Source organism: Petaurus breviceps, unplaced genomic scaffold (genome assembly GCF_028583685.1).
Source record: "Petaurus breviceps papuanus isolate PSGF00001 unplaced genomic scaffold, PetGlider_PUasm1.0 186, whole genome shotgun sequence".
In the NCBI taxonomy this organism is placed as follows: domain Eukaryota; kingdom Metazoa; phylum Chordata; class Mammalia; order Diprotodontia; family Petauridae; genus Petaurus; species Petaurus breviceps.
Window position 1 is genome coordinate 41,721,559 of NW_027185798.1, and position 26,864 is coordinate 41,748,422.

General features: G+C 40.2%; 1 pseudogene; it reads right to left on the reverse strand.

Annotated features, from left to right (window-relative positions):
* Window positions 1-1,232: 1,232 nt before the first annotated feature.
* LOC138162833 (alpha-enolase pseudogene) lies at window positions 1,233-2,646 on the reverse strand (annotated as a pseudogene).
* Window positions 2,647-26,864: the final 24,218 nt, after the last annotated feature.

Sequence of the window (26,864 nt, forward strand, 5' to 3'; positions counted from 1 at the left end):
ATCTGAATTCTGGGAAGCCGTTGTTGAGAGTCCCCCGGCTTTGAAAAACCCCGATGTGGAAACCCAGATGTTGACTGGGTATGGATGTAATGGTTGGACAGTTTGGAAATCTGTCTACTTGATCTGTTTCTGTCTTGATAATTCTGCCTGTATGCTTTGAAGTTCAGGGTGCTGACCTTTTTCCCCTGAACAAGGTAAACGATATATGTCTGACTGATTAAAATAAGCTTGTTAACCCATTTTGAGTTGCTTTCCTTTAACAAAGCAGATCCAAGAACCTGTGGTAGCAGCAAACCCTGAGGACGTGCTTGGGGTGCTTGCCGCTACACATATACATGTATTATACCATAATATAATACAAAACATAGTCTCCATGTAGTTCTGTTAGTTTCTCATATCAAAGCAATCATATGCAAAGGAGATGATAGACAACAATATCTTATAACCACCCTACCCCATTCAGTGCTCTGCTTTGAAACAGATCTTTTCATTACATTTATCTGAGGGGCAGCTTTCTATTAGGGCCTCAGAACGATCTATGTCTCTCCTAAAACATTTTTATTTCATAGGCTATGTTTCTTCCCAAGATTATTTTGTTAGTATTCCAAACAAAATGTTCTTTTTCTATCCTCTTTTGGCAACCAAAATGTCTGCATAACAAAGGGACAATTCTTTACATTTGTTTTAAATCTTTCCCCTTCCCTAATCTTCTCAAACTTTTAATCATTGCTCCTCCCTCCTTCCTCACCAAGTGTCACTCATAACCACTACCCTAAAGGTTTGGCCTTAGTTATTTATTATCAGAATTTGCATGGCTCTATGCAAGCCCAATTCAGGATTAGCTTCTGTTCCCAGGATGATGGCTTTGAGTATGTCTATGTATCACTACCTATCTTTTTTTGTGGGGGAGGGTTACTGAATACTTATATTCTGCACATAGAAGCCACTAAGGATCTGGCCTGGGGGCTCACTGGGGCTGCATCACAAGTGTATGGCTTCACACATCCACACCAGGGTTGGGGGTAAGAACAGGTCGCTCTATCCCAGTCACAGGATGACAAGGGTCTGCTGACAGAGAGCCAGATGATCAGGCAGTCTCTGGTGTAAGACAGTTCTAACGAAGCAGTGAGAACATCACAGTAAGGTGGAGGGGGGAGGGAAATTAAGCAGCAGAGGCCCCTGCCCCCAAAACAAAACTGATCTAGTACTGGTGTTGCCCAGTCTTAGTATAGGAGCTGACTTCTACAGAGGTGCCTGGTGCCTGCGAGCTCTTGGGCCTCCTGGCCATAGAGCTTACTTGGCCTGAGGATTTCTGAAGTTCCGTCCAGCATATTTAGACTTGCTGCCCAGCTCTTCCTCAATTCTGAGAAGCTGGTTATACTTGGCCAGATGCTCAGATCGGCAGGGGGCACCAGTCTTGATCTGCCCAGTGCAGAGACCCACCACCAGGTCTGCAATCAAGGTATCTTCAGTCTCCCCAGAACGATGGGAAACCATTACTCCCCACCCATTGGACTGGGTCAGCTTGCACGCCTGGAGAGATTCGGTCACAGAGCCAATCTGGTTCACTTTGAGCAGGAGGCAGTTGCAGGCTTTCTCATTCGCAACCTTTTCAATGTGCTTGGGATTGGTCACTGTGAGGTCATCCCCTACCACCTGGATGCCTGCAGTAGCCGTGAAGTTCTTCCAAGCTTCCCAATCATCCTGGTCAAAAGCATCTTCAATAGACACCACTGGATAGTCCTTGATGAAGCTCTTGTAGAGGTCTTCAAGCTCAGAAGGGGAGATGTATCTGCTGGGATCATCAGAAGACTTGAAGTCCAAGTCATATTTCCCAGAGCAGAAGAATTCTGAGGCAGCAACATCCATGCCAATTACGACCTTATCAGTATAGCCAGCCTTACTAATAGCATTCTTTAGCAGGTCCAGAGCTTCTTTATTCTCCAGGATGTTCAGAGCAAAGCTGCCCTCATCCCCCACATTGGTGGCGTCCTGTCCATATTTCTGCTTAATCACACTCTTCAGTTTGTGGTAGACCTCAGCTCCAATGCGCATGGCCTCCTTAAAGGTTGCTGCTCCAACAGGGAGGATCATGAACTCCTGCATAGCCAGCTTGTTACCAGCATGGGAGCCACCATTGATCACATTGAAGGCTGGAACTGGCAGGATGACTTCATCATTGCCTGCAAGGTCAGCAATGTGGCGGTACAGGGAGACACCTTTCTCAGCAGCTCTGGCCTTACAAACAGCCAGAGACACTCCCAATATGGCATTTGCACCAAATTTAGATTTATTCTCAGTGCCATCCATCTCTATCATTAATTTGTCAATCTTCTCCTGCTCCACAACATTCAGTTTCTTGCTAATCAGGGTCGGGGAAATAGTTTTATTGATGTGCTCAACTGCTTTTGAGACACCTTTCCCCATGTAGTGGGTCTTATCATTGTCTCGGAGCTCCAAGGCTTCATGGATACCAGTAGAAGCACCGCTGGGCGCAGCAGCTCGGAACTGACCTTTTTCAGTGTAGAGATCAACTTCAACAGTGGGGTTTCTATGAGAGTCGAAGATCTCTCTTGCCTGGATCTTGTAAATAGACATGTTGAGTTTCTGGTTAGGGGTTCCTCCGCTGGGCTCAGAGAACAGAGACCGAGGTCTATCACTACCTATCTTGAGAAAACTAGGTGGCCCTGTGGATAGTGTTGGACTTAGAGTTAAAAACATCTGAGTTTAAATCCTGCCTCAGACACTTAACCAGATGCATGTTCCTGGGCAAGTCACTAACCTCTCTGGACCTCAGTTTATTCACTTTTAAAATGGAAATAATAATAGTATATACATCATGAGGTTGCTGTGAGAATCAAATCAGATAATATATGTAAAGTTCTTTGCAAACCTTAAAATACTATGTAACTGTTAGCTATCACTTATTACCAATTTCTTCTCATTGCTGACTCGGCACTCGGATAGTTCTTTCTGAACTCATCTCCTCTTTCAAAGGTCAATGTTCTTTTGGTCTCTAGATTATTAGCAGTCTCTGCTTTCTGGGTTCCTTCTTTGCCAATCTATCTGTTGGGAAAGACTACGCTTCTTACCTTTCTCCCATATGGAGCAGTACAACCTAAGACTCAGAACATTATTAGCTGGGTCAATTCATACTTGATTGCAAACTCACCCTTTTTCTACTCCTTAGTCCCTCAAACACTTTTCTATCTTATTGTTAGATCTGCTGTACTGAACTTAGGGCCACTGTCCTAGATTTATTGTCAATAGCAGTTTAGAAAACACTAAAGGATGCCAATGCATGCCAATGCAAATGGACCAGTCTATTGCCAGGCCATGAATAGGGAGCCAGAAATTAGGGCTCTACAAAGTGCATGTTTTAACCTTTAGGTATATCACCCATGTGGAGGTTGTCTCCCAGCCCATGAGTCATGCTTAAAGTACATGCCAACTCTTTTTGATGTTCAATCATGATACTCTATACCCCTTGCAAGACTATCCTGCTCACATTCCATGCTTTCCTCTGACAGCCAGAAGACTGTCTTCTGTGGAACACATTTAATGAGCTTGGCAGGTGATCTAACATAAACATGAATTATCCTTGGCCTAAGGACCAATAGGTCTGATCCAGCCCTGGCTGTAAAAGGCTGCTCTATGTACAGAATGGGATCTGGGACATCTAAGGGAGAACCTGTCCATTCAACTATCTTCCATGCTTAGTGTTTGGGAGGCTCTGAAGGAAAGTGTGAGACAGAAGAGTTATTAGATTGCCTACCAAACTAAAGGTCTACAGAGACCTTGTGCTGACTTCATTGTTGCCGGGAAACTGAACCACTTCCTTTTGAATTGTTTTAGGAAGATTCTGAAGATCACCTGAAAAGATAAGGCACCAGACACTTAGGTCCTTTTTCCAACTAATTGCCAAGCATTCAAACTCTTCTGTAGAGAGTGCAGAGCCATAATGTTTGAATGATAAACTTATGCTTGCCGAAAAGACTATTTTACAGAGAATTCACACAAGGCAAGCACTCACATGGTGGTCAGAAGAAGAGATACAAGGACACTCTCAAGGTCTCTCTGAAGAAATTTGGAATTCAATGTGTGATGTGGGAGATGCTGACAAAGGACTGACCAGCATGGTGTACCCACATCAAAGAAAACCCTATGGTCTGTCAGCAAAGCATAATTATTGTAACTCAAAAGAAACACAAGATGTACAAATTTAGAGAATGCACCCCAAATGTTCACATGGACTATTGGTGCCCTATCTGTGATAGCACCTTCTGAGCTTGTATTGGTCTTGATCAATCACAGCTGGACACACTGTAACTTGACTTTAACATAATGATTTTTGTCCTTCTAAGAATGAAGGACAGAAGGTGGCTAGGTGGCACAGTGAGTAGAGTGCTGGTCCCAGAGTCAGAAGGACCTGAGTTTGGATCCAGCCTCAGACACTTCACACACACACACACACACACACACACACACACAACTAGCCACATGACCTTGGGCAAGTTACTTAATCCCAATTGCCCTCCAAAAAGCAAAAAAAAAGAATGAAGGACAACATTTCACATCCTACAGGTCCCTACGGTCTCTAATCAGTCCCATTCTCTCTGAGCTCCAGAGGTTTCAGGTGGCTGACTTGTGAGTTGACTTACAAGGAGGGTGGGCCCAGATATTTCTTTGGTAACAAGTTTGTTCTTTATAATTTCACAACATTTGGTTTTAATTTTTTTGCAGTTGTTCTTTATGTTTATATTGTTGAAGTCATCACATTTATCACTTGCCTAATTCTACTTACCTCACTTTGTACCAGTTAGTGTAAGTCTTGCCATGCTGCTATGTATTCATCATGTTTATTTTTTCTTACAGAACCGTAATATGTCATTACATTCATGTCACGACTTAAGTTATTTCCCATTCTGATATCTTCCACTGTCTCCTTCTTTTGCATTATTGTGGTGATGTTATAGATTGTTCTCTTGGCTCTGTTCACTTTGCCTTACATCAGTTCATACAAATTCTTCCATATTTCCCTAAATTCTTCATATTTGTGATTACATTCATATGCCACAATTTCTTAAGCCATTCCCACTTAAAGGACATCCACTTTGTTTCTTATTCTTTTCCATCACGAAAGTATGACTCTAGATGTTTTTATACTTCTGTATTTAAACTCCTTGGGGGTCTATGACTAGTAGTGATGTAGTTGGATCAAATGGCAGATATTATGCTGCACAGTTTAATAACTTTCTGTTGTTCAGTTGTTTAGTCATTCAGTCATGTCTGATTCTTCATAACCCTATGGACCATAGCATTCCAGGTTCTTCTATCCTCCACTATCTCCCAAAGTCTTCCCAAGCTCATATTCATTACTTCCATGACATTATCTATCCGTCCCATCCTCTGCTGTCCCCTTCTCCTTTTGTCTTCTATCTTTTCCAGCACTGGGGTCTTTTCCAATGAGGCCCATCTTCTCATTTTGTGGCCAAAGTATTTAAGCTTCACCATCAGTATTTGTCCTTCCAACGAATAGTCTGAATTAATTTCTTTTTTTTTCCCAAATGCTTTATTAACATATGGCTTACATCATTAATTTCTGCCAGATTTTGAGTTATAAACTTTCTCCCCATTTTCCCCCTACCCACTGCCCCAAAATAGCAGTCCCACAGGATATCCCCTCCTTCAATCTGCTCTCATCAATCATGTCCCATACCTCCTTCGATTTTTCCAGTAGGGAATGGTGGATCTCTATGCCCCAGTGCCTGTATATTTTATTTTCCAATTACATGGAAAATAGTATTAATAAGAGTATATAAATATTTTTAAACATTTGATTTTAAAACTTTGAATTCCAGATTCATTCCCTTCCTCCCTTGTCACCCACCATTATTGAGAAAATAAGCAATTCAATATAGGTTGTACATGTGTAGCTATGCAAAACATTAACATGGTAGATATATTGTAAAAGATTGACTTCATTTCCCTCCCTCCTATCTCACCTCCCACTTGTTCTATTCTCTACTTTGATCCTGTCTCTTTTCAAAAGTGGATGCTTCCAATTTCCCTCCCCCTGAGCCTGCCCTCCCTTCCATCATGCTCCATCTCATCCCCTTCCCCTCCACTCTCCTGTAGAGTGAGATACCCTATTTAGTGTGTATTTCATTCCCTCCCCAGGCAAATTCAATGAGAATAAGTTTGACCCATTCCCTTTTGCCTTCCTGTTCTTCCCCTACATTTTCCCTTGCCTCTTCTATATGAGATAGTTTACCCCATTCTGTCTCTCTCCATCTCCTCTCATTATATTCTTCTCTCACTTCTTAATTTTACCTTTTAAGTATTATCCCTTCCTATTAAATTGGTCCTGTGCCCTATATCTATGTATACCTGTAAACATATATACACACATTCACATATTTATTCATATGCCCATATACCCTCCTATAAGACATATATATATACATATATATATATATATATATATATATATATATATTTCTATTCCCTTCAACTATTTTCATACTGAAAAAAGTTTCATCAGTTACAATTATCATTTTTCCATGTAGGAATGTAAATAGTTCAACTTTGATAAATTCCTTATGATTTCTTTCCCCTGTTTACCTTCTCATGCTTCTCTTGCTTCTTGTATCTGAATGTCAAATTTTCTATTCAACTCTGTTTTTTTCATCAAGAATACTTGAAAGTCCTCTATTCCACTGAATGACCATATTTTCCCCTGAAACACGATACTCAGTTTTGCTGGGTAGGTCATTCCTGGTTTTAATCCCAGCTCCTTTGCCCTCCGGAATATCATATTCCAAGCCCTTCGATCCCTCAGTGTAGAAGCTGCCAGATTCTGTGTTATCCTGATTGTGTTTCCACAATATTCAAATTGTTTCTTCCTGGCTGCTTGTAATATTCTCTCCTCAATCTGGGAATTCCAGAACCTGTCTATAATATTCCTACGAGTTTTCTTTTTGGGATCTTTTTCAGGAGGTGATTGGTAGATTCTTTCAACCTCTATTTCGCCCTCTGGTTCTAAAACATCAGGGCAATTTTCCTTGAGCATTTCTTGGAGGATGATTTCTAGGTTCTTTTTTTGGTCATGGCTTTCAGGTAGTCCAATAATTTTAAAATTATCTCTCCTGGATCTATTTTCCAGGTCAGTGTTTTTTTCCCATGAGATATTTCACATTTCCTTTTATTTTTTCATTTTTTTGGATCTGTTCAACAGCATCTTGATTTCTCATAAAGTCACTAGCTTCCATTTGCTCCAATCTAATTCTGAAGGAATGATTCTCCTCTGTGAGCCTTTGAGATTATTTTTCCATCTGGAAAATTCAGCTTTTTAAGGCATTCTTCTCCTCATTGCCTTTTTTGAGCTTCTTTTCCCATTTGAGTTAGTCTATTTTTTAAAGTGTTATTTTCCTCAGTCAGGCAGTTGACTCTCATTTCATAATTTTCTTGCATCGTTCTCATTTCTCTTCCCAATTTTTCCTCCACTTCTCTTATCTGCTTCTTAAGGTCCTCTATGGCATGTAACCAGCTCGTATTTTTCTTTGAAGCTTTTGGTGCAGGAGTTCTGACTTTACTGTCTTCCTCCTGTTCCATGCTTTGATCCTTTTTGTCACTAAAATAGGAGTGTAAAGTTGGGTTGTTCTGTTTGCTTTGCTTCCTTTGCCTGCTCATGTCACCACTCAATCACTTGACCCCTGGGCTTTTTGCCACAATAGGACTCTATACAGGGGAGCTTCATACCAAATGCTGGGGTTTTCTCAGTTGCCGAAGGTATTAGTTGAGTGCCCTCTCTGAAGCCTCCACATGGTCTGGCAAGCTGGTCGAACACCCCAGCACCTCCACCCTAAACCACAATCCGGATCCAAGCAGGTTAAACCGAGAGTGATTACCCCTCAGACTGGTTGCTTGGTGCCCCTACACTCTGCAGGCCAGGAGCTGAAGCTGCCATGTGGGGGTGGCTGCATGCGACTTCTCACTTGGGAGCTAAGGCTGACCACACTCCCAACTACTGGATCCCAAAGTCCACACTGCATTGATCTATCACTTTGTCCTTCACATCTATGTGTTGATAATTCTGGAAACCACCACAGCTACTGGTGATCTGAAGTCCCTCCAGCCAGTGGTTGGTCAGGCCCACCCTGGGGCTAAAACCTCCAGCTCCCTCAGGGCTGGGCTTGGCTCCCATAGTGCTGCTCTAGCCAATTCCTGCTGGCCTGCTGGGCTGTCCTCAGTGGGAGGTTAGCTTCTCTGTGTTAGCTCCAAAGTTTGTTGAGAGTCCCCTTTTACATGAATTAGGGGATATGGAAGCCAGAGCCTGGTGGAAGTCCTGTTTCTACTCCACCATTTTGACTCTGCCAAATTAATTTCTTTAGGTATTGACTAATTTGACCTCCTTGCTATCCAAGGAGCTCTCAAAAATTTCCAGCACTACAATTCAAAAGTGTTGATTCTGCAGCTCAGAGCTTTCCTCACAGCTCAACTCTAGTAGCCATACATCACTACTGTAAAACCTTAACTTTGCCTATATAAACCTTTGTCAGCAAAGTAATGTCTCTGCTTTTTAGTATTCTGTTCAGATTTGCGATAGCCTTTCTTCCAAGAAGCAAGTGTCTTTTATTTTTATGACTATAGTTGCTGTCCTCAGTGATATTTGAGCCCAAGAATGTATAAAATCTGATGCTGCTTGCATTTCTTCTCCGTCTGTTTTCCAGGAAGTGATGGGACCAGTTGCCGTGATCTTAGAGTTATTTTTTAATGTTAACTTCAAGCCAGCTTTTATACTCTCCTCTTTCACCCTCATCAAAGGGCTTAATTCTTTTTCACTTTCTGCCACCAAAGTGGTATTATCTTCATATCTGAGATTGTTGATATTTCTCATGGCAACCTTAACTTCCAGCTTCTGATTTATCCAGCCTGGCATTTCAAATTATGTACTCTGTATATAAGTTAAATAAATAAGGTGACAATATATAGCCTTGTCATACTCCTTTCCCAATCTTAAGCCAATCAGTTGTTCCATGTTCAATTCTAACTGTTGCTTCTTAAACCACATATGTTCTTCAGGAGACAAGTAAAATAATCAGGTTCTCATGTCCCCTGGAGAATTTGCCACATTTTGGGCACAATTTGATCCATGCAGTCAAAGACTTTAGTGTAGACAATGAAGCAGAAGTTGATGTTTTTGGAACTCCTTTGCTTTCTCCATAATCCAGTGAATATTGGCAATTTGATCTCTAGTTCACTTGCCTCTTTGAAAACCATCCTGCATTTCTGGTAATTCTTGATCCACATATTTCTAAAACATAGCTTGCAGAATCTTAAGCATAACCTTGCTGGAATGTGAAATGAGTGTAGTTCAATAATTTGAACACCCTTCAACATTGCCCTTCTTTAGGAGCAAGACATAAAATGATCTTCTCCAATACAGTGGGCACTGTTGAGTTTTCCAAATGTGCTGGTATATTAAGTGCAGTACTTTAATAACATAATCTTTTAGGGTTTTAAATAGCTCAGCTGGAGTTCTGTAATCTTCACTAGCATCATTGTTAGCAATGCTTCTTAAGGTCCTTTTGATTTCATTCTCTAGGATATGTGGCTCTTGATGAGTAACCACATCATCATAGTTATCAGTGATGTTAAGACCTTTCTTGTATAATTCTTCTGCATATTCTTGCCACCTCTTCTTAATCATTTCTACTTCTGTTAAGTTCCTACTGTTTTTGTCTTTTATAATGCTCATTTTTGTATGAAACATTCTCTTTACATCTTTGATTTTCTTGAATTAATCTCTTGTCTTTCCTATTCTATTGTTTTCTCCTATTTCTTTGCATTGTTCATTTAAGAAAACTTTCTTATCTCTCCTTGCTATTCTCTGGAATTCTGTATTCCATTGGGTATAACTTTCCCTTTCCCTTTCCCTTTTCTTTTCCCTTTCCCTTTCCTTCTTTCCTCAGCTATTTGTAAAGCCTCATCAGAAAGTCATTTTATTTTTTGCTCTTCTTTTTCTTTCAGATGTTTTTTGTTGCTGTCTCCTACACAATATTGCAAACCTCTGCACATTGTTCTTTGGGCACTCTATCTGCCAGAAATAATCCTTTAAATCTACTCATTCCCTCCACTTCAGAGTCATAAGGGATTTTCTTTAGGCCTATATAGTCTAATGGTTTTCCCTTACTTTCATTAATTTAATCCTAAATTTTACAAGAAGAAACTCATGATCTGAACCACAGTTGATTCCAAGTCTTGTTTTAACTGACTGTATAGAACTTCTTCATCTTTTGTTGCAAAGGATATGATCAATATGATTTCTATTTTGACCATCTGGTGGTGTCCATGTGTAGAGTTTCCTTTTGGGTTGGTGAAAAAGAGTGTTTGCTATGAGTAGTGAGTTTTCTTGATAAAACTCTATTAGTCTCTGCCATGCTTCATTTCGTTCTCCAAGGTCAAACTTGCCTGTTATTCCAATTATCTTTTGATTTCCTTCTTTAGCATTCCAATCCCCTATGACGAATGTGACATCTTTTTTATGTTGTTTCTGGAAGATGTTGTAAGTCTTTGTAGAATTGAGTAACTTTGGCCTCTTTGGCATCAATATTTGGGGCACATGGGGGCGGCTAGGTGGAAAGCACCGGCCCCGGAGTCTGAGTTTGGTTCAGGCCCAACACATACACACAACAAACTAGCTGTGTAACCTTGGGCAAGTTACTTAACCCCAATTGCCCTCCAAAAAGGCAAAAAAAAATAGTTGGGGCACAGACTTGTTTAACTGTGATGTTGAACAATTTGCCTTGGGTTCAAAAAGGTATTATTCTGTCATTTTTGAGATTATACTACTGCTTTTCTCATATTCTTATTGACAATGAGGGCTACTCCATTTCTTCTAACAGATTCTTGCCTACATATGTAGTGATCACCTGAATTAAATTCACCCCTTCCTGTCCATCTAAACTCACTGACACCAAAGATGTTGATGTTTAACCTTTCAATCTCCTTCTTCATCACATCTAACTTACCTTGGTTCGTAGATCGTACATTCCAAGTTCCTATGCAATACTGATCTCTACAACATCAGACTCAACATTGATCACCAGACACATCCACACCTGAGGTTCCTTTCAGCTTTGGTCCAGCTGCTTCATTCTTTCTGGAGATATTTGTAGTTGTCCTCCCTTCTTTCCCAGTAACGTGTTGGACGCTTTCCAACTTGAGGAGCTTATCTTCCAATGTCATCTCTTTTTCTTGGCAAAGTTAGTGGAGTGGTTTGCCATTTTCTTCTCTAGTGAATCACCTTCCATCAGAACTCTCCATTATGATCTGTCTGCCTTGAGTAACCCTTGTATTAGTGAGTCTGTCTTCTTGCAAGCCAGTCAACATTTACCATTGTCATCTCTTTTCATTTTTCCCAGGCTGATTAGTATGAGATGAAATTTCAGAGTTGTTTTCATTTGTTTTTCTATTATATTAATGATTTGGAACATTCTTTCATATGATCATTGACAGTTAGCATTTCCTTTTTTGAAAACTGCCTGATCATTTCCTTTGACCACTTACTTATCAGAGAATTCTTATATAATAGTGTCTTGTTCTTATATGTTAGTATCGATTCCATATATTTTGACTAACACATCTTTATGAAAAATATTTGCTGTAAAGATTTTTCCTGATTAGCAGCCTTTAAAATTTCTAGCTTATTTTCTTCATGCTAAATCTTGAATTTTATATAATGAAAATTGTCTATTTCAACTTTTATGCTTACCTTTATCTTTCATTTAGTTAAAAAACACTTTTCAAAGCTTTAAACATTATATACATACATATGATAATATTATTCTAATTAAAAGTTCCCTCCATAGTCATATCTTTATAAGGAATTTCTATCTATTCCTCTCTATTTTTATTGTGTCACTTTTTCTCTTTAGGTTATATCATTTGATACTGTGACATATGGAGAAAGATAGTATCCCAAGCAATTTTTATTGAATTAGGAGACTTTTCCCCAATAGTATGTATTGTTTCTTATTATTCTCCAACTCCACTCTTCCTGCTTTTTTTTTCATCACTATCTTGAGGTCTCAACATTCTCATTTATAAAATGAGTTTCAGATTGGATGACTTCCAAGGCCTCTTCCACCTATAACATTGTGTGGGTCTACAGATTCTCTCACTTTTCTTCTTAGTTACAACATTTTACTGATCTTTTTCTTCAGCTCCTATACTTGGACTCTGTATCTCAAAATAAGCACAGTTTCCTTCCAAAGCTCTTTAGACTATTAAAAAAAAACCTGTAAATCTCCATATTTGCTCTCCCAATTTTGACCCAGAGACTCTATCCCACTTCTTTCTCTACCTTCTTTCAGGGATTTGCAATTCACATTATTAGATTAAAAACAATTCTCCTCTGATAACTTGTTGCCCAGCCTTAAGGATTAAAACTCTCAAGACTCCACCTATACATTTTATCATGTAACTGGTGCAGTAGAAAGGTTCCTGGGCTTGGAATCAGAGGCTATGGTTTCCAATCATACTTCTGCCCCTTTACTACCTGTGTGACTTCTGGGTAGTTACTACTCCTCTCTGAGCCTCAGTTTCCTCATCTGAAAAATGAGGAGGTAGCCACGTGATTTTATCTCAAATATCCCACTAAACCTATTGTGAGATCCTCTTTCCAGAATATAGAAATGAAAGAGAAGAACCCAAGAAATGTCTTCTTCATAATAATCAGATAATTCATTATGCCATCTTTTCATCAAAAGGAAAACCTAGGGTTCTTTTGATGCTCTAAGAGCACTCACAATACGATGACATGACAATTTAAAAAAACCAACAAACCATCCCGTACTCCAAAATCAAATGCTATTATTTGTATAATTCTTGGTGCAGGTGGGTGTGCTCAAAGAGTTTAAAATCAAGTGGCTTCTTTAAAATGCTGCTCATTGTATCTTTCTGACAAGTATAATAGTCACAATGTCTTGAATTTCCATAGAAGCCTTTCATACTTTACAGTGACAGTTTCCATCCTTGGTAACTTTTTTCTTTAAAAGGGCTGTTTGTCAGAAGCATGGAATTATAGACAAGAAGAATGTTAGAGTGGGAAGGGCCCTTGGAGATCATCCATTCTAATCCCTATGAATAAGTTGTATCAGATCCTTGTTGGACATTTGACAAGTCACTTAATTTTTCTGAGTCTCAGTTCACTGACCTCTAGGGTCCTTTTCTGATGATCCTGATCCTAGGAGAGGATTTCATGATGCCAGGGATGCCAGCGTCACCCAGCCAATGCAAGGCAGAGCTGGGACTCTTCTGTCTTATATTTATCCCCTTGTATTTCTGACCCTCAGTATCTTCATTTATAAAATGAATGGGTCAGACTGGATTTTTACCTCTCTTACCACCATTGTGACTCAATGGATTTTTTCTTTCTCTTGCTTTTAATTACAGAATTCTGTTGGTTTGTTTTGTTTTGTTTTCCCTCCAGCTCTTATACTTGGCACCACTTAAAATCCAGGTCTACCTGTCTCTCAAAATAAACACAATTTGGGGTGACTAGGTGGCACAATGAGTAAAGCCCTGGCTTTGGAGTCAGGAGGACCCGAGTTCGGTTCCAGTCTCAGACACTTAACACCCACACACCCACACACACAAAACTAGCCATGTAACCTTGGGCAAGTTACTTAGCCCCAGTTGCCCTCCAAAAAAGGCAAAAAAAAAAAAAAACCAACCCACAATTTTCTTCCAAAGTCCAAGTCTCTCCTTCCCTACTCAATTCTCTTTCCACTATATAATGATGCTTAGAGCTGATTTTGTCCATGTAATAATCTCTTATGCTAGACACTCTTTCACGAAATGATGCTAATGAAGTTTCGTACAAGTAAACCCTGAGCCTAAGAAGTGGGTTAATAGGATGAGAAAAGGCTTTCACCAAGTAACCTGTGCTAATTTCTAGGATGCCTGGTCACTCACTCAATAAGTGGAATTTTCTGAAGCCTGAGATTCTGGGCCTAAATTCTGATACTGTTACTGCTTATTTGGCATTGGGTAATTATTTAAACCCTCTGGCCCTCAGTTTTCTTATCTATAGAATGAGGAAGCTTATCTATAGTCCTGCTCTATCCCTTCTAGGAGAGAAAGTACAGTAGAGTGGATAGAGATTTGGACTTGAAGTTAGGGGACAGGGATCAAAACCTGCCTCAGACACTTCCTACTTATTGTGACGATGGTCAAATTACATCATCTCTTAGAACTTGACATTTCCTGTCTCTAAAATGGGGTGATAACACTTGTACTATGTAGCTCATAGACTTGTGTCTTGCAAACCTTAAGGTGCTAAAGAACTGTGAGTTATTCTTATTACAAAAAGCGTTTAGGTCACCCCTCCTACCACCAGGCAAACGCATGACTACCCTCTGGGGGAGTTTCTGCTTCTGACTTGAGTACCAAATGTTCTTCTTGGCCTTTGGAAAACTGTGTGTCCTGCTCAATGGACAGAAATAGAACACGATGAGAAAAACCACAAAGAAGGGATGTTATCAAATATGAACTGGTCTGAAACCTCTCCCCTGAGAGAGCAAGGGAATGTTCTTTTCAGACTGTCTACCTTTTTAGCCTCAGCTCTTGGAAAGCCCTTCCAGGAACTCTGCCCTAACCAAACTGGACTACTTACCATTCCCAGAAGTAATCTCAACATCCCTTGTCTTTACTCATATTTTCCCCTATGCTTAGAATGCCTTCCTGCCTCATTTCTTCCCATTTTCCAAGAACCACTTCAGGTAGTACTGTCTTCAAGAAGCCTTCTCTAATTCCCCCAGCTAGAAGAAATTCCTCTATTATAGTCTAGGAAAAAAACCGCTGGCTTTTGAGGCTTAGTTTTCCTCTGTCCAAGTAAACAGCCTCTTCCCTAGGCATATTTCTTTCTCCTATCTGTGACTTTCCTTCTGCTCTGAACAGAAGGCTTCCCAGAAGTGTCTATATCTGGAAACTTTTGTGCTTGTAACTTTCCAGACTGAAAAGTTCAAGTTTCTTTCCTGATAGGCAGCTCCCTGGGGAACCAATGAAATACCCTTGAGAAGAAATTTTCAAACATTAGGCATGACACTCGAGCTGATTGGACATGACACTGCAGACTTCCTTTACTTACCTTTTCCTGAAGACAACTGCCCCTGAGCATCCCTGGTGATATCCCTGGCTATGCCCCTTTCTTTGTCTCTTCCCAGTCCCACTTTAGAAGGATTAGTCCTTGTCTTCTCAGTGTGAAGACATTCAGTGGACTTTCCCAAGATTCTTACCTTTTTGGCCCTACCTCTCACTTCTTGGGTGTCTCCAATTAAGGCATAATGATCTTTCCTCTTAGATCTTTTTTTTTGGGGGGGGGGTGGAATTGGACCTTTGATTTCACTGGCATAGGGAGCTACAAATATAGAAACTCTCTTTACCAATTCAGGCTGATACCTTTTCTGCCACTGACTGTATTAGAGCATTGCTTTGAAGGCGGCTTGAGAGATGCCAGACAAAGAGTACAATTATTGAGAAGCCCTCAGGATCGAATCCAGTCCATGTGAACCCTGAGATTCAGTTCTGAAATATGTGTTGCACCAAGAAAGAGAACTGAGAGCCTTGTGCATGTCCATCTTCCTATTGAGTTATACCTCTCTGAAAGATTTCTTCTTCCTCTGGAGCTTAGTACAGGTTCCACTTGTGTAGACATAGAATTGACTAGGGGATATATTCAGAAGACTACATAATGTTATTCACAATGCTTTAAACATACGTAGAGGTTTAAGTTTTACAAGGCAAATTCCTCAGAAGAACTCTATGAGGTAAGTATTACAAGTTGATTAGCCCCATTTTAAAAACAATGAAATGGAGTACCTAAAGTTAAACACACATCCAATAAATGGAAAGCTGGGATTCAAATTCAGGTCTTTGGACTCCGAAGCTTGTTCTATTTCACTATAATATGTTACCACAAGGTATCTATCTAATCCTAAACTTGCGGCTGTGTAGCTAATAATTGTATGTGTAATAAGTTCTTGAATTCGTATGATACTTTAAAATCTCAAAGAGCTTTCATATATGACATATCTCTTCATTCTCATAAAATCCCTGTGAAATAGGTGAGGCAGGAATTATCAACATTTATAGATGGAACACTAAGAGGTTAAATTAAATTACCTTCACATGTGGATCCCCTAGGAAAAGCTACCTTAATTTCAAAATACCTTGTGGGTTTGATACCACTCAAGACAGAAAGTAGTTCATAAGTCCCCACAGATGACTTTACTTTTACTAGTCAGCAAGAAGACATAACTAGTTCAAAGCAAAAGCACTTAATTACAGCCTAGTAAGAAAAGTAGCAAGAGAACATTTTCATCATAAACCTGGAACATATATTGATTCAAATACCCACACCACCAGTGGAAGACTGGACACAAAGAAGGTCACCCATAGAGAATTCATGGGGCCAGGGAACACATGGGGAGGGACAACACCTGCCTCTGACACTGCATGGCCACTGATATCTTTCAGTGATATCATTGCACTGCTCTTTTGAGCTTTCTCATGAGTGGGGGGATCTGGACCCAGCATCACATTGTGTCACTGCTAACTTCATAGTATCACTGCTACTTCCTGTCTTTCTCTATCTCTTACTGCTGTCACATACTCAGCTTTAGCTATAGGACTTACCTCTTTCCCTTAAGAGGAGGAGTGGGTTCTGCCAACTCCCTTATATTTTAGAGGCCAAAGGATAAGCATTAGCTCTTTGGGATCCCCCTACTGACTTTCTTGTCTCCTCTTTGCTAAGATACAGTGACTAGAAAGCCTCTCTCATATAAAAGTCATCTAATAGCTCTTAAAATCCATAGGGGTGGCTATGAGCCAACACACAGAAGGTCATGACAAAAAAATTCAAACATCGTACACTCATAACTAAGGTTGTAGCTTTTTCTTTTACCTCCTAGCTGTCTGTGACTAAATCACAGTCAAGATCCTGCATGTCTTGCCATGCAAATTAATTTGAGCCAGAAGAAAAAGAAAGTGGAGGCAAGTTCATTATCCTCCATTCCCCATACCCTGTTCTTTCCTTTGTTATGCACATTTTCAGCATCAAAACTCTGCTCCCCGTGTTCTGATAAATTTTGGTCATCAAAAAAATAAATCTCCTTTATGGATCATGATCATACTTGATCGTTATCTAGCACTTTAAAGTCTGCAGAGCCCTTTATTCGAATCATCTCATCTGAGCCCCAATCTTGAGGCAGGTATTACGGGTATTATTATCTTCATTTTACAGATGAATAAATGAGTCTCAGAAAGGCTAACTGGACTGCCCATGGTCACAAAGCCAGTAAATCTCATAAGCAGGATTTTGAACACAAGTCTTCCTGATTCCAAATTTAATAAACTATCCACTGAAGTCCAAGTCCTTTACACAGGCAGGCCAGCTTTCTTTCTATGACTCAGAATAAACAGAGCTAGGTGCTTGTCTGGGGGGAACCATTCATTTTTCTAGGCTCGGTCCTTTAATTTTTCTGTGGCTCCAAGGTGACATAAAAGTTGCTGGTCCTTTTCCTTGATATGCTAGGGAACAGAACTTAGATTTTGGCACCAAGACAGAGTGCAAGAAGACTTAGCTAGGGAGACCAAATAGAAAATAGGACAGAGTACTAAGAACAGTGCTAGGGAATCCATACTAAACAAGGAATGATATTGAATGGCATTTGCCCCAGAATTATATTGCACAATTTATCTTTGCAGGCCAACAGGTTTCCTTTATCTTTCCATTATCCCCTTAGGTTCCTCCTATTTTCCTTACAACCCCACCCTCATTCTCCAGGCCCTATCTGTCATCCCAGGGTCCTTGTCAGTTGGGTCAGTTACTAGTTGATAGTGATAATCTCTCCCATAGACCTTTTTGTTTTCGTTTTGAAAGTGCTCTAACTGGGGGCCATAAACTTAGTAGTTATGCAAGTTATTTGAAGGACAGAGATCTTGCCTTATTTATTTTTTCTGTCTCAAGGATCTAACATAATACATTATACACTAGAGGTACTTTAATAAAAGATTATTGCCGAATGAATGAATGAATAAAAAGAAGGGGACTTGTTACAGAGAAAGGTCTAGAGGGACTCTATGTGTTGAAATAACCTTGCTTCACTGCCCCACCCACTCTGGCTCCAGAAACTAAAGTGGCTTCTGGTTCCTCAGAAAATCGGATTCAATTTCATGGGCCCATTGTGAGAGGGGGTAGAGTGAGAAAAGGGTAAAAAACGAATCTTCAGGAGAGACGTGGGGGTCCACATTCTATATAGTTGCAGTTAATCACAAGTGGGATCTCAAAGGATCAGATCCTCAAATTCTGTCATTTATACTCTCAATTTAGGATTTTATGGTTCTTCGGCAAGGAGAATGATCTTCGGATTGGAAAAAACAAATCAAAAATTCTTCTTCGGGAGTTGGTACTTGAGATAAGTAAGAGGATGCTTGATGAGAGAGCAGGTTTCGGCTTTTGATGAATTCACTTGCTCCAGATAAACTATATTCTCAGGTACTGAAAAAGACAAACCAAACTGGCGACTATAATTGCCAAGCTACTGGAAATGATCTGTAAAAGGTCATGGAGGGTGGAAAAGGTACTGCAAGATTGGAGAAGGGCAAATGTTGACCTGATTTTCAGTGAAGGGGAAAAAAATTGGAGTCTACAAAAGATGAATGACCTTGAGTTTGGTTCTCAACAAAATTCTAGAATCTAATATTAAGAGATGGTTAATGGACATTTAGAAAAGGAATTAGCAATCACAAAGAGCTAGCATGATTTCACCAAGAACAGTCCAGGCCAGCCAACTTCATTCATTTTTTTTTGCCAGGTTTACTGGTCGGATAGATCAGAAACATGCTATGGTGGAATTGACCTAGGTTTTAGCAGAGTAATTGCCAAAGTCTCTTATGTTCTCTTTGCAGGCAGGATTGGGGCTAGACAGTAGTCCAGTTAAATGCATTTTGTAGCTAGCTGAATGACTGAACTCAAAGAACAGTCAAAAATGTTTCCACGTCTGTTTGGAAGGAAGTCTCTAGTGAATCATCCCTTGGAGTCTGTGCTTGAGGTTGTATTATTTAGCATTTTTATCAATGACTTCTGGTAGCCAGGTTGTATCTAGTACTGGGGAGGTGATGGTATACTTGTACTTTGATCAGACCACATCCAGAGTATTGCGTTCAATTCTGGGTGCCACATTTTAACAAGGGCACTGAAAACTCTGGCCCCTCTGACCTAAAACTTGTTTGGGTCTAAAGGGCAACATATTTGCCCACCAGAGGGCCATAGGATGGTAAAGAGGGTGACTTCAGGATTATCCTGTTCTCTTCTCCCTAGCTCAAGATCAATGTAAAAAAAAATCACATTCAAAACACTTCCTCCCTCTAAGATAAGGAATTTATTTCTCTACCTTCCATGAAAAATTTGGAGATGTTTAGCTATGAAGAACATTCTTCTGCATGCCTTCATTAATCTCTCTCCTAACTGTTAACTTAGACTCTCTTCTAATCCTATGCCAAAAAGGGGAAACAGAGAAATAACAAAAGGCAGCAACCTACTAAGAGTATCCAGGTAGCACAGGTCCAGCCCTGGACCTGGAATCAGGAAGATCCGAGTTCAAATGTGGCCTTAGAAACTTATTAGCTGTGTGACCCTGGGCAAGTCATTCAACTTTTGTTTCTAAAAGGGGGATAATAAAACACCTACCTCCCAGGGTTATTGTGAGGATCAAATATTTGTAGCCCACTAAACATAATGCCCAGCATGTACAGTGACTATATAAATGAGAATTCCCTTCCCTTCAGTCACAAGAAAGAGTGTGACCCCAAAAAGCTGAAGGAAGTGGGACCTCTGATTCTTGGACCTCCCCCCTTCTGGTCCTTTCCCTCCAAAATCATCTTTACTTGTACCATATAGATTTATCATGTACATAATTATTTGTGTATTATCTCCCCATTAAAGTGTAAGTCCCTTGAGGGCAAGGGTAGGGTTTTTGCCTCTTATTTGGCTCCCCAGTGACACAGTGTCTGGAACATATTAAGAAATTTAAAAATACTAATTGATGTTCTGTAACTGAGGAAAAATAAAATACTAAACAAGAAATGCTAATTGACTGTCTCCCCAACCGAATATGAGATCCCTGCAGGCAGAAACCTGGTTTGTTTTCGTTTTTGTTTTTCTTTGTGTCTTTTTCTTTGAGTTGCCCTATTTTGTCTGCTTATTACAGTGCTTGGCATATAGTAAATTACTAATAAGTATTTGTTGACTGACTGATAAAGCAAAGCTCCCATTTATCCTTCTTGCTTTTTTCTTCAGCTATATGAAAGGGGCTGTAGGCTCAGTCTACTCCTCAGAGATCTCAACTCTGCCTTGGTCTGCTTTTGGGGACAGTTACAGTTTATTCATACTGAACTCAAGGATAACATTCCCCTCAGACTGTGTCTAAGAGCTATCCTGCCCTTTCAAATGAGATAGCATTTGGAAAACATTTAGCAAAGTGCCTTGCACGTAGGAGGTACTGTATTCCTTTTCCCTCCCTTTCTCCTCCCCTTTTTTCTTGTCAATCTGTGGTTACCACAGTCGCTTCTTTACTACTTTGGAACAAGATCCAGATGGGAAGCTGTCTGGTGAGGAGTGACAGGATCATTTTCCACTTTGTACTGACATCATGGTAATATCTATGCCCACCTTCCCAAAGCTCAGCTCTGGAAAGTTTTACCTGAGGGAGGGGTTAGTATAAATAGGGGCAAATAACTGACATTTCTCAGAACAAAGGTTAAAGAGGGTCTGATCCAGATCTTGATTGTCTTGTCATTGAAGTACTTGATATACTTGTGTGTAGGGGGATGGGATGGGATGGGGAGGAGAAGGGTTTCTAGGTTACTGAGAACTCACAGTGTGGAGCATGAGGTAGGGCAGATCCATGCAGATATCCAGGCAGAGAAAAGAGGACAGTCTGGGTCATTTACTGCCCATAAAGATGTAACCGATGGGGCGGCCAGGAAGCACAGTGAGTGAGAGCACCGGCTCCAGTGTCGGGATGACCTGGGGATCGAATCCTGGGCTCAGACATTTAGCACCCACCCAGAAACACCTGGCTGTGTAACCTTGAGCAAGTTACTTTACCCCGATTGCTTAAAAAAAAAAGATGTAACCGATGAGTTATTCCTTAGAAGTAAATCTGAAGTTCTTTATCATTATAATGGCATTGAGGAATGTCAGTCAGTCATTTAGTCAACTAGCATTTATTAAATGCCTACTACATAAGTCAGGCATTGTGCTAAGCATTGGGAATACAAAAAAGGGTAAAAAACAGGCCCTGATCTATAGGACCTCACAGTCTAGTGGAGGAAACTTGAAAGAAGCCAGGGAGGCCAGGAGGAGGGGAGGTGGGAGAGAATTTCAGGCATGTGGGACAGACAGCAAGTGCCCAAAGTTGGGAGATGCAGTTTCTTGTGGGAGGAACATCCAGGAGGCCAGTATCTCAGGACTGAAGAGTTCATGTCAGGGAGTATGGTGTAAGAAGACTGGAAAGGGAGCCAATGGAGTTTATGGAATGGGAGGGGTGGAAGTGACAGGCTAGACCTAGGCTTTAGGATGATCACTCAGACAGCTGAGAACAGGATGACCCGAGGTGGAGAGAGACTTAAGGCAGAGAGATCAACCTGAAGGCTATAGCAATAGCTCAGGTGTGAAGTACTGAGGACCTACACCAGGGCAGTGGCAGAGGAGAGAAGGGAGTGTATACTGGAGATATTTTAATGGTAGAATCAACAAGGCTTGGCAACAGATTGGATAAGAGAGATGAAAGAGAGGGAGGAGGAGATGACAGATTATGAAACCTGGGAGACTGGGAGTTCTGTTGGTGTCAACAGTAATAGGAAAATTGGGAAGAGGGGAAGCCTTGGAGAGATGATTGGTGAGATAGAGATCTCTGCTTCTCTTCGGTCTAAATCACTCAGGCTGCAAGGCCAGGCCACTCATGGGGATAACCAAGGTACTGAGTAGAGGTTCATGAGAAGCCTTTCCTGCGCTGCCATCTTGCCTGCCCCTGAAGTGGCTGCTTATATGGCCTTTATTTTCCTTATTTTACAGATGAGGGAAATGAGATGCAGATAGACCGAGGGAATTGTCCATAGAACTGCAGCTTGGAAATTCAAATTAGGTTTCTAACCCATGAGTGATGTCAGTGTGAAATTAACCTGAAAAGATAGTGATAGGACAGAAAAATGGGACTAGAACAATCTTAAAGAGTCATAGATCCTAGAATTTGGTTTTGGAAAGTACCTTTGAGATCATCTAATGTAACCTCTTTAATATATAAGGAAGTTGAGGCCTAGAGGTGAGAATGTCACATGCTGAAGCAGCTATGGGGCTAATATTAGAACCTGGATCCTCTCACTCCAAAGCCAGGGTTGTTGACCCCTACATTTTTTAGGGGGATCCCTGTTAGCTAGAGGGATTTTGCTTTGTCACATCTTGTTGATGGCCCAATGACTGGAGGCGTTGCTGCTCCCCGCTCTCAGGATCATTTTGGAGTCCTTGTGTCCCCAAATATAGTCTGGTAGAAGGCATTAGCTATGAGCTAAGGACACTGGTTGGCCTTGAGCAACTCACTTCATTGTGAGCTTCCATTTTTTTCATCTGTAAAATGAGGGAATTGGACTAGATGATCTCAAAAGGTCCCATCAAGTTCTAAATGCTTGTAATCCTATGACCTTATCTGGGATTAGCTAACAACTGAGAACCAGATGGGGAAGTAATCCTGAGCCCAGGATAGCATTGAGTAGAGAGAGCCCCTTAAAGGGCAGCTGGGCAGTAATAGCTCACATTTACATAAGGCTTTGTGATTCCCTCCCAACTACCCCCTGAGCTAGGAAGCACAAATATTATCACTCCCAGTTCACATGTTTGAGGGCCAGGTCCTGAGAGCACACATGATATGCATGGCTGATATGAGTTTGGCTGAGCGTTCTGGAAATGCATGATAGGAAGCCCTTTTCCTTCCTACTTCTGAGTATGTACAGGTGTCCTCTATTTCCTAGCAGTTGAGTGGTGATGAAAAGCCTTTTAACTGACTCCTGAAATGGAACAGAGTGTGTAAACAAAAGGTTTCAGAGGATGATTTCTTGCTTTTTCCTCACTGGAAAGTTTTTGAGTGAAGAAGAAGAAATGCTGTAAGCCTCCAGGAAGAATGGCATTTAGCTTTGTCTTCTATCCAGCCTCCCTCTACCATGAACACAACAAATCTATGTTGATCCCCCAGTTGCTAATATATCCCCCCCTTTCCCAACACAGAAGAGACTTCATATTTACTTTCTATATTCTTAAAATTACTTATCATTGAAAACGTTATCTGCTGCAATAGAATGTAAGCTCCTGGAGGCCAGGGATTCTTTCATTTTTGTCTTTGGGTCCCCAGTGCTTTGATTTCTTTTGTCTCTTTGTGTTCCTTAAGGGATCTTAAGCGAATGAATATCAGAGACAGGAGAGTGGACTGGGTTATGACCATGGGCTTCAGAAGGATGGCAGAATCATCAAAGATTCCCTTAGCAACAGGAGCTGGAAGAGAAGCTATAGCCACTTGTGGTCAGGAGCCAGTCCTGAGTAACAGCCTGTTTGGCCCAGGCCAGCAGGGAATTGACCTCACAGGCTCCTGGAAACAAGGAGCCACTGGTCTGTTAGCTGTGCCACACCCAGAAGTGGATTTGGTGGGGAAGCTGAGAAGCAGGAAAGGGACATTGAAGGCCAGGAAGTCCCCATGCCCAGACTAGGAGATGAATGAAATGCTTTGTAGCAATCACCTTGGGTTTATCTTATTGAAGGATGAGTGGGTGTGTAGAGAGGAGAGTAGACTTCAGGTTCAGGGGGATGTTGTGATAGTTGATGTTTGCTTACCTTCAAATATCCCTTTGTAAAATCTAATTGATGTTAATTGGTTAAATGATATTCAGAGGAACATGCTGGATGGAGGCTTATGAGTGATTCCCAAAGCCTCATATTTACCTCAAGAACCCCAAGGGAAGGGACAGCTAGGTGGCACAATGAATAGAGCACTGGCCCTGGAGTCAGGAGGACCTGAGTTCAAATCCGACCTCAGACACTTAACACTTACTTAGCAGTGTGACTTGGGCAAGTCACTTAACCCCAATTGCCCTGCCTTCTACCCTCCAAAAAGCAAAAAAAAAAAAAAACACCCCAAAATAAAAAACAAACAAAAAACCCAAGGGAAGCAGTAGCTGCTGGTCAGTCAGTCAGTCGATATTTATTATCTCCCTCCAAGGATCTGTTCTGTTAAACCTGATACAAGCTGGGAGAGTGAGCCTAGGGTCTGTATTATGTATAGTGTCCCTAAAGTCTATGATTGTTTATTGTTGTTCAGTCGTTTCTGTCATATCTGACTCTTTGTGACTGCATTTGGGGTTTTTGGGAAGACACACTGGAGTGATTTGCCACTTCCTTTTTTCAGTTCTTTTTACAGATGAGGAAACTAAGGTAAACAGGGTTAAGTGATTTGACAAAGGTCACACAGCTAGTAAGTGATGAGGCCAGATTTGAACTCAGGAAGATAAATTGTCTGACTCCAGGCACTCTGCTCTAACTGTTGCATCACCCAACTGTTTATAGAAACAAATATATTTAAATATATAAGCATATTTTAAAATATATAAAGATATTTAAATACATAAAGATATTTAAAATATGGAAGCATATATTTAAATATATTTAAAATATACAAATACGTTTATAAATATATTTAAATGTAAATAAGTATATTTAAAAATACAAATACATTTAAATATATGAACATATTGAAATGCATGTAAATATTTAAATATACAAATATACTAATAGATGATAAATATAAAACTACAATATAGATTTAAATATATTTGAACATGAGGATATTTAAAATATGTAAGCCTGTATTTAAATACACAAACATCTTAAATAACTGAATAAGTATGTTATAAATACAAATGTATTTAAATATTTAAATATATATTTAAATTTCTATAGGCTTAAGTATAGATTTAAATATATGAATATTCAAATGTATGTTTTATATAGAGGATATATGTTTAAATATATAACAAATAAGCTAGAATAGCTTAACACCACACTAAGATTTTGGGGATACCCTGGGTAAGTGAGGAAACAGGGGTCCAGACCATTAAGCAATTTGACTAGGGTCAGACAGATGAGATGCAGAAGCCAGGTATCCTGACCAGTGAGTTCTCTTTCCATTGTACCACATTGTCTCTTTAAAGAAAGAAATGTGATTCAACAGAAAGTCCTGGCTTTGGAGTCAAAGGACCTGGCTTTGAATTCCAGCTCTTTCACTTGCTATCTCTGTGGCTGCCTACTATGGAGAACCCCAAAATATACAGGGACAGGAGCTCTGCAGATTGTTTTCAGTTCAAAAAAATAAACAAATCACTGGGTTACGACTCTATACTAAATCTTTATTGAGACAAATAACTCAGGGCTAGAGTGGGTGGTGATGGGAAAGTTGCCAACTAAACCCACAATGAAATAGCAGCTCATGAAGGATCCAGTGGTCTTATGATAGACACTGGCTCCCTCTGGTGGATGCCGAGAGGTGGTGACACAATTTACAGAGACCTAATCCAAGATCTGGGAAAATGGTTGTTTAGGAGTGAAAACGACTTTATTGCTTTGTATTTAGTTCTGTTTCATTGGAGGAAAACAGTATTTTTCCAGACCCCAGGAGTTTTTACTGCAGGGACAAATGAAGCAACAGCATCGGAAAGAAACCTGATATAACAGGAAGAGTACTGAATCAAGAGACCCGGCACTTACTAGGAATGTGGCCATCAATTCCCCTCTCTGGGCCTCAATTTCCTCATCTGCAAATTGTGGAGGTTGAACAATATAATAAGGTTTCTTCAAAGTAATTTTAGTAGAGACACAGATTGAAGGGGCTTGAGTTGAGGGCTGACAGCCCTGGTTCTATGATTTTATTATCTTAATCAGATCTGTGTTTAGGGAAAATTAATCTAATGGAATAAATCCATCGAAGGGGAGCAAAGACCAATAAGGAGGCTACTGTTATTCAATCAGCATTTATTATTAACTATTTTTTCAGGCACTGTGCTTACAAAATAGTTCCTTCCCTCAAGAACGTTACTTTCTAATGGGGGAAACAATGTATAAAAATTAGTACATAGAGGATAAAGAGAAAGTAGGTGTAAGATGGCCTTAGAGCAGTGGTTCTCAAATTTTTTGGTCTCAGGACCCCTTTATGCTTTTAAAAATTATTGATGACTCCCTGCCCCCACTGCCACCCACAAAGAACTTTTCTTTATGTGAATTATATCTATCTATATTTATTATGGTAAATGTCAATATTATTATAAAAATATTTTTGACCTTGTGGATTCCCCTAGAAGGGTCTCAAGGATACCTAGAGATCCCCAGACTGCATTTTGAGAACTACTGCCTTTAAAGATACTATAGCAACTGTGGGGACCAGAAAAGGCATCTTGGGAAAAATAGCACTTCAGCCAAGTCTTAAAGAACGCCAGAGAATTCAAGAGATGGAATTTGGAAGGGAGAACACTCTGGGCCTCTGTGAAAGGTATTGGGCTAGGAAATGGAGTGTTGCATGTAAGGAGTGGCAAGTAGACCAATACTGCCAGACCCTAGAGTATGTGGAAAGAAGTAAGGTATTAAAAAACTTCAAATATAGGAAGGGGTCAGGTTATGAAGAGCTTTAAGTGCTTTCTTTCTTTCTTTCTTCCTTCCTTTCTTTCTTTCTTTCTTTCTTTCTTTCTTTCTTTCTTTCTTTCTT